Consider the following 9,313-nt stretch of genomic DNA (forward strand, 5'->3'; position numbering starts at 1 on the left):
GGGGATCTAGTCAATAAAAGTGTTGCCTAATATTTGGAAAGAATGGTTGCACATGAGGTTCTGTTTTCATATCAATATACACTATAGCTATCAGCTATGTTAGGAATGTTACAACTCTTCTAGATTCCAAAACTGAACGAGATCAAGATGACGTTGTCCTTCCATCAATATTCAGTAAGATGATAAATTCTGTGGAGCTGATTCATGGGCAAGGCATAAACCTGTTCCTCTGATCAGCCTCTGTGAGGTACTCCCTCCTTGGGAGTATTCAGAGAGAGCTATTTAAATGTCTGGCAGAATATTGTGTGCACATTGATTGGGAAAGATCAACTCAAGATGAACACTTCCATCGCAATCCTGCTCATTCTCTCACTCCAGTTTACTGGTGAGTTTTCTCTGTGTCTGGTGACCGTTTAGAACGATTGTATGGTTCCCTGAATGGTCATCACGTATTTATATCATGTAGTGTATAGCTAAGTGTAATTAGAATCTAATATGAAGATCTCTTTACAGATCCTTCAATGACAGCCTTCGTATTGTTGGATATATAGTGGGCTTTCAGCAAAGATACTTAAATATGTCTCTTGTAGTACTCATCATGGCAGAGACATGAGATAAATGTGTGAATTAAAGTCCTACTGGAGGTATTCAGTGTCCTTTATAATTATACCAGTATTTTACATGTCAGAGGTATTTGGATATATTCCATCAATGCATGTTCCTGAGGAACGAGGCAGAGGAGAGATGTTCAGGTGGTTTAATATCAATAAACATTGAGTAGCCACAACATTAAACCCACTGACAGATAAAGTGTATAACATTGATTATATCGTTACAATGTCACTTGTCATGGGGTGGGATATATTAGGCAGCAAGTGAACAGTCAGTTCTTAAAATATATGTGTTTGAAGCAAGAAAAATAGGCAAGGGAAAAGATCAAAAGACTTTGACAAGTGTCAAATAGTTTCCCAGATCTCAATCCAATTGCAGAACTTAAAAGATTTGCTGCTGTCTTGGTCCCACTGTCCACAGGACATGTAGAGCCCATGACTTGATGTCAGGGGCATACCTAGAGCATTTGGCACCAGGGGCAGATCCTATAGATGTTTGGCACCCTCCACCCCCCCTCAAATGTAAAAAACACCCGCTGCTTCAAAGTTTATGCTTGGAGATATTCTGGAGATAAACTGGAGGTAATCTGAGGTCAGGGCCGGTACAAGGATTTCTGCTGTCGTAGGCAAACAAAATGTTGCTGCCCACCATGTGACATCACAATGCCCGCCCATATTACCACATACATGGCCCACCCATGAGTTCGCTCACAGGGAGTGGAGTGTATGTGTGTAGGGGATGTGTTAGGTGTTATTGTAGAGGATGTAATGTGTGCGTGTTCTTATGGAATGTAGTGTGTAGGGATACCAGTTTGTGTAAGGGATGCAGTGCGTGTTTGTATGTAAGTAATACATTGTGTGTTTCTATGTGTGTGTGTGTGTGTGTGTAAGGGATGCATGGCGTGAATCTGTGTTTGTATGTGTAAGGGATGCAAAGTCTGTTTCTGTGTATGTAATGTAATGCAGTGTGTGTGTCTGTAAGGGGTGCATTGTGTGTGTAAGAGATGCATTGTGTTTCTGTGTGTGTAAGGAAGCAGTGTGTGTTTGCGTGCGTGTGTGTGTGTGTGTGTGCGTAAGGGATGCATTGTGTGTTTTTGTATGTAAGGGATGCAGTGTGTGTAATGGAGGCATTGTGTGCTTCTGTGTATGTAATGCAATGCAGTGTGTGTGTGTCTGTAAGGGGTGCATTGAGTGTGTGTAAGAGATGCATTGTGTTTCGGTGTATGTAATGTAATGCATTGTGTGTTTTTGTATGTAAGGGATGCAGCGTGTGTAATGGATGCATTGTGTGCTTCTGTGTATGTGTGCAAGGGCTGCATTGTGTGTGTGTAATATATGAATTGTGTGTTGCTGTATGAGTGTAGGATGCATTGTATGTTTCGGTCTGTCTGTGTTTGTGTAGGGATCCATTGTGTATGTGTGTAGTGTAGAAGAGAGGGTTTGTTGGGAAGGATAGGGACGGAGAGGGGAGCAGCTATTTATTTTTATTATATTTATTTTGTTAATAGAATTTTTTTATGTATATTTTTTCTTTAAGTTTTGTGTCTTACACTCCCTTTTAGTGTATCTCTTACAAGCTCCTTGTGTGTCTCTTATCACCCCCTATTTGTATGTCTCCTACATCCTCCCAACCCCTTTTTATGTCTTACTTCCCCCCAAGCTCCTTTGTGTCTTACTCTTCCCATCCCCTTTGTGTGTTCCCGCCCCCCCCCCCCCCGAGCTTCTGTTTTCTGTACCCGGCCGGACTGGAAGAAAGTAATAATATATATAAATTATAGAGTATGTATAAAATTCTGAAAACTAATCTATTGTTTCTTATCCCATACAGGATCATTATGTCAAGTTAACACAACTTCAGGTAAGCTATATATAACATAAGATCCAGTGCACTCACTCACTAAACAGCAATTTCAAGTATCACAGATTGTAATAGTTCTTTTTAAAAACACCTCAGCTAGGTAAAATGAATTAGTTACGGTATGTGACCATACATTGCATAAGCCTGCCACACCGTCAATGTACCCCATTCTTGGCAGGTCCTACTCTAGCAGCCTAATGTCTACTAATATGAGCCCAATCCACTTACTCTGGAAATTCTTCCTCCTCGGACTCTCTGCAGGTCAAGGCTAAACAGTATCCTGGGTGCAAACCCTGGGAGTCGTCCTGGACTCCCAAATATATAAATAAAACCAAGAGGCTGCACTCACCTGAACATGCAGACATCATAGGATGCTGCTGGGGCCAATTCATACAACAAACAACATCCAACGCACTCACTCATTCACTAAACAATAATTTTAAAGCTCACAAAATGTGATAGTTTTTTTTCAAACCACTAACCTAGGCAATAATAATGTGGTTTAGTTACATTGCATTGGACTGTATGATCAGAGGTGCAACTAGAAACCACGGGGCCCTAAATCCCCCTCCCCTCCCATATGTCTAACCCCTCCAGTCCCTCCATGTGTCTCATTCACACCCCACAGGGTGAGTGTAGCATGGTTGGGGGGGTGGAGGTGTTCATGTGATTGGGTGACTGTGGCAGTGGGACAGGGGGCGAGTGTGACAGAGTGATGGAGAATTAATGTGACCAGATTGGAGAGGGGGAAGGGGGAAGTGTGACAGTGCCAGAAAAGGTGAGAGTAATATGGTTAATATGGCAGGGATGGGAGGTAAGTATAGCATTGGTGAGTGACAGGATTGGGGAATTTATTCTGAGTGTGGCAGGGTGAAGGGGGGTGACAGTGTGTGTGGTGGGGTCACAGTTACACAGACACACAGATGCAGATAAACAAACACAGATTATTGTACATGCAGATACATACCGTTTAACACATACAGATACACACACTGACACACATGCTGATACACAGACACATACAGACACAGATACACAGATACACAGATACACACACTGACACACATGCTGATACACAGACACATACAGACACAGATACACAGATACACACACTGACACACGTGCTGATACACAGACACCTACAGACACAGATTATTGTACATGCAGATACACACCGTTTGCCACATACAGCTACACACACTGATACACATGCTGATACACAGACACATACAGACACAGATACACAGATACACACACTGACACAAATGCTGATACACAGACACACAAACTAACACACATATAGATACACAGATACACACACTGACACACATGCAAATAAAGATACACAAACTAACACACAGATAGCTACACAGAATGACACTCCTACAGATACAAGCACATGCTGATACACAGATACACATATATACACACATGCAGATACACATACACTTAAGGACAAACATTCAGATACACAGAATGACACTTATATAGCTACAAACAGTGACACGCATGCGGATACATAGGGCAGATACGCAGACATAGAGATGCACATACAGACACACATGCAGATACAGATAGAGACTCGCACATACAAACACACACTTACATACAGACATACATACCAACATACAGAGCACATACATACATACATACATAGAGAGACACACACACATGTAGAATGTTTTAGTCACCCTCCTGTTTCCTACATTTTAGGTGCTGAGATAATCCATCCACCTCACAGGTCTGGAATATCAAGATGTTGATTAGACAGCATGATTATTGCACAGGCCACAATAAAAGGCCACTCTGAAATGTGCAATTTTACTGTATTATGGGGACCTGGGGGGGGGGGGGTCCAAAAACCAGTCAGTATATGGCGTGACCACCATTTGCCTCACGCAGTGCAACACATGTCCTTCGCATAGAGTTGACCAGGTTGTTGATTGTGGCCTGTGGAATGTTGGTCCACTCCTCTTCAATGGCTGTGCAAAGTTGCTGGATATTGACAGGACCTGGAACACGCTGTCGTAAACGCCGGTCCAGAGCATCCCAAACATGCTCAATGGGTGACATGTCCGGTGAGTATGCTGGCCATGCATGAACTGGGATGTTTTCAGCTTCCAGGAATTGTGTACAGATCATTGTAACATGGGACCGTGCATTATCATGCTGCAACATGTGAGGATGAATGGCACAGCAATGGGTCTCAGGATCTCATCACGATATCTCTGTGCATTCAAAATGCCATCAATAAAATGCACCTGTGTTCATTGTCCATAACATACGCCTTCCCATACCATAACCCCACTGCCACCAAGGGCCACTCGATCCACAACGTTGACGTCTGCAAGCCGCTCACCCACACGACACCATACACGCTGTCTGCCATCTGCCCTGTACAGTGAAAACACAGATTAATCCATGAAGAGAACACCTCTCCAAAGTGCCAGACGCCATTGAATGTGAGCATTTGCCCGCTCAAGTTGGTTACGACAACAAACTGCAGTCAGGAAAAGATCCCTATGAGGACAACGAGCATGCAGATGAGCTTCTCTGAGACGGTTTCTGACGGTTTGTGCCGAAATTCTTTGGTTATGCAAACCGATTGTTGCGCCAGCTGTCTGGGTGGCTGGTCTCAGACGATCTTGGAGGTGAAGATGCTGGATGTGGAAGTCCTGGGCTGGTGTGGTTGCACGTGGTCTGTGGTTGTGAGGCCGGTTGAATGTACTGACGAATTCTGTAAAATGCCTTTGGAGAATGCCTTATGGTAGAGAAATGAACATTCAATTCACGGGCAACAGCTCTGGTGGACATTCCTGCAGTCAGCATGACAATTGCACGCTCCTTCAAAACTTGTAACGTCTGTGGTATTGTGCTGTGTGATAAAACTGCACATTTTAGAGTGGCCTTTTATTGTGGCCAGCCAAAGGCACACCTGTGCAGTAATCATGCTGTCTAATCAGCATCTTGATATGCCACACCTGTGAGATGGATGGATTATCTCGGCAAAGGAGAAGTGCTCACTAACACAGATTTAGACAGATTTGTGAACAATATTTGAGAGAAATAGTCGTAGATCTTTGAGTTCAGCTTATGAAAAATGGGGGCAAAAAAAAATAGTGCTGCATTTATTGTGTTCAGTGTAGATAGACAGACAGATAAAAGGCCATATTGGACCTTTGCTAAAGTGATCAATGACAACGATTTATTTCAGATAAATGTGAAAGGTTTGCTTTAGGCACTATTAACTCACTTCTGACTTTTCTCCCATTGATTTGGCATTGTAACTACAGCATCTACAGCAACTACAGCAAATACAGCAACTACAGCCAGTGAAGGAGTTCCTGGATGGGGAATTGCTGTCATAGTTCTGGCTGCTGTGGCTGTCTTCCTCCTTTTGGTCGGCGCATGTTTTATAGTAAGTAGAGACCTCCTTTGAGGGTAAAATACGATCAAAGTTGGTGAATTCTTCGCAATTTTAACTTAATTTGTTTAGTTTCCTTGTAAATACAATCCGCAGTTTGGAGCATGTAATGTGTGCTATTTAGCCAAGAGGATTAGGAAGCTGATTGTAAAATGTGACCTATAAGAACAATTTCTTTTCCATCTGACAATGTTTCTCCATTTCATTCTCTCTGATCCACGTTCCCTATCTCAATAACTCATTCTCTCTGATCCACGTTCCCTATTTCAATAATTCATTCTCTCTGATCCACGTTCCCTATTTCAATAATTCATTCTCTCTGATTCCCGAACTCCAAACTCTGCTCTTCTCCAATAGCGTCTCTTTGATTTCCAAGCAAGGCTACAGAATTTTCTAATTTCTGTTGATTTTTCCTGTTTATCAGGAAGCCCTATATTGGTGAATTCAGCTTTTAATTCGGTTCAGGAATGAAATAAACCCAGCTATAAATGATGAATTCCATTTATGTTTGGCAGCCATTTGATTCCTTATTTGTTTGGTCCAACTAGAGCTATAATGAGTTTTGAGTGGTATAGATATTATTCCTACTTTTTTCTATCATATCTCGCTCTTTTCTACTTTCTGAGCTATAACATTGGTTTTCTTTATTACATTTTTTTCAGATCATTGTTCAGCGGAACTAGCGCACTAGCGCACAACATCAACATCAACAAAGATGAACTCTCAAAGCATAGCATCTCGGTGTTTACCTGCTAGTGTTAATCTCTCTGTATTTTGGGCGTGTTTTGGATTTACCATAGAAGTGGCTTCTTGCCGTATGACATGGGAAGAGACGCATTATTACATTGTGTAACTTCAGTAACTGTGTATTATAAATATGAATAAAATATAAACTGACTTACCCTCGAGCATATGGTGTTACATATCAAAGTAAATAAATAAATGATGTGATAGGGATAAATATAGTGAGTTTGTCCAAATTCTTTGAACATGGCACATTTCCGAGGCTTTTCATTCTGGGGGGCGAGGATTGGGAGGGATCAATGACAATTTTGGATTACATTATTATTAAGCTGTGGGACAGAAATGCAAAATAGAATTAGTAACTCACACGTTATCAGGACAGGCTCAGACAGCGCTGGGTTTATATCTAATGTAGGGGATCTGATTGCACGTTATCAGGACAGGCTCAGACAGTGCTGGGTTTATATCTAATGTAGGGGATCTGATTGCACGTTATCAGGACAGGCTCAGACAGCGCTGGGTTTATATCTAATGTAGGGAATCTGACTGCACGTTATCAGGACAGGCTCAGACAGCGCTGGGTTTATATCTTATGTAGGGAATCTGACTGCACGTTATCAGGACGGGCTCAGACCGTGCTGGGTTTATATCTAATGTAGGGAATCTGACATCACGTTATCAGGACAGACTCAGACAGCGCTGGGTTTATATCTAATGTAGGGGATCTGACAGCACGTTATCAGGACAGGCTCAGACAGCACTGGGTTTATATCTAATGTAGGGAATCTGACTGCACGTTATCAGGACAGGCTCAGACAGTGCTGGGTTTATATCTAATGTAGGGGATCTGACCGCACGTTATCAGGACAGGCTCAGACCGTGCTGGGTTTATCTCTAATGCAGGGGATCTGACCGGACGTTATCAGGACAGGCTCAGACATTGCTGGGTTTATATCTAATGTAGGGGATCGAACTACACGTTATCAGGACAGGCTCAGACAGCGCTGGGTTTATATCTAATGTAGGGGATCTGACTGCACGTTATCAGGACAGGCTCAGACAGCGCTGGGTTTATATCTATTGTAGGGAATCTGACTGCACGTTATCAGGACAGACTCAGACAGCGCTGGGTTTATATCTAATGTAGGGGATCTGACCGCACGTTATCAGGACAGGCTCAGACAGCGCTGGGTTTATATCCAATGTAGGGGATCTGACCGCACGTTATCAGGACAGGCTCAGACAGCGCTGGGTTTATATCTAATGTAGGGGATCTGACTGCACGTTATCAGGACAGGCTCAGACAGTGCTGGGTTTATATCTAATGTAGGGGATCTGACTGCACGTTATCAGGACAGGCTCAGACAGCGCTGGGTTTATATCTAATGTAGGGAATCTGACTGCACGTTATCAGGACAGGCTCAGACAGCGCTGGGTTTATATCTTATGTAGGGAATCTGACTGCACGTTATCAGGACGGGCTCAGACCGTGCTGGGTTTATATCTAATGTAGGGAATCTGACATCACGTTATCAGGACAGACTCAGACAGCGCTGGGTTTATATCTAATGTAGGGGATCTGACAGCACGTTATCAGGACAGGCTCAGACAGCACTGGGTTTATATCTAATGTAGGGAATCTGACTGCACGTTATCAGGACAGGCTCAGACAGTGCTGGGTTTATATCTAATGTAGGGGATCTGACCGCACGTTATCAGGACAGGCTCAGACCGTGCTGGGTTTATCTCTAATGCAGGGGATCTGACCGGACGTTATCAGGACAGGCTCAGACATTGCTGGGTTTATATCTAATGTAGGGGATCGAACTACACGTTATCAGGACAGGCTCAGACAGCGCTGGGTTTATATCTAATGTAGGGGATCTGACTGCACGTTATCAGGACAGGCTCAGACAGCGCTGGGTTTATATCTAATGTAGGGAATCTGACTGCACGTTATCAGGACAGACTCAGACAGCGCTGGGTTTATATCTAATGTAGGGGATCTGACCGCACGTTATCAGGACAGGCTCAGACAGCGCTGGGTTTATATCCAATGTAGGGGATCTGACCGCACGTTATCAGGACAGGCTCAGACAGCGCTGGGTTTATATCTAATGTAGGGGATCTGACTGCACGTTATCAGGACAGGCTCAGACAGTGCTGGGTTTATATCTAATGTAGGGGATCTGACTGCACGTTATCAGGACAGGCTCAGACAGCGCTGGGTTTATATCTAATGTAGGGGATCTGACCGCACGTTATCAGGACAGGCTCAGACAGCGCTGGGTTTATATCTAATGTAGGGGATCTGACTGCACGTTATCAGGTCAGGCTCAGACAGCGCTGGGTTTATATCTAATGTAGGGAATCTGACTGCACGTTATCAGGACAGGCTCAGACAGCGCTGGGTTTATATCTAATGTAGGGAATCTGACTGCACGTTATCAGGACAGGCTCAGACAGCGCTGGGTTTATATCTAATGTAGGGAATCTGACTGCACGTTATCAGGACAGGCTCAGACAGCGCTGGGTTTATATCTAATGTAGGGGATCTGACCGCACGTTATCAGGACAGGCTCAGACAGCGCTGGGTTTATATCTAATGTAGGGAATCTGACTGCACGTTATCAGGTCAGGCTCAGATAGTGCTGGGTTTATATCTAATGTAGGGGA

General features: G+C 43.5%; 1 long non-coding RNA gene across 1 annotated transcript; it reads left to right on the forward strand.

Annotated features, from left to right (window-relative positions):
* Window positions 1–308: 308 nt before the first annotated feature.
* Window positions 309–6,794, forward strand: LOC134572194 (uncharacterized). Its single transcript, XR_010085267.1, has 4 exons — window positions 309–385; window positions 2,440–2,469; window positions 5,781–5,887; window positions 6,556–6,794. It is a non-coding gene; the product is annotated as an uncharacterized LOC134572194 (long non-coding RNA).
* Window positions 6,795–9,313: the final 2,519 nt, after the last annotated feature.

The sequence above is a fragment of the Pelobates fuscus genome, chromosome 9 (genome assembly GCF_036172605.1).
Source record: "Pelobates fuscus isolate aPelFus1 chromosome 9, aPelFus1.pri, whole genome shotgun sequence".
Classification (NCBI taxonomy): domain Eukaryota; kingdom Metazoa; phylum Chordata; class Amphibia; order Anura; family Pelobatidae; genus Pelobates; species Pelobates fuscus.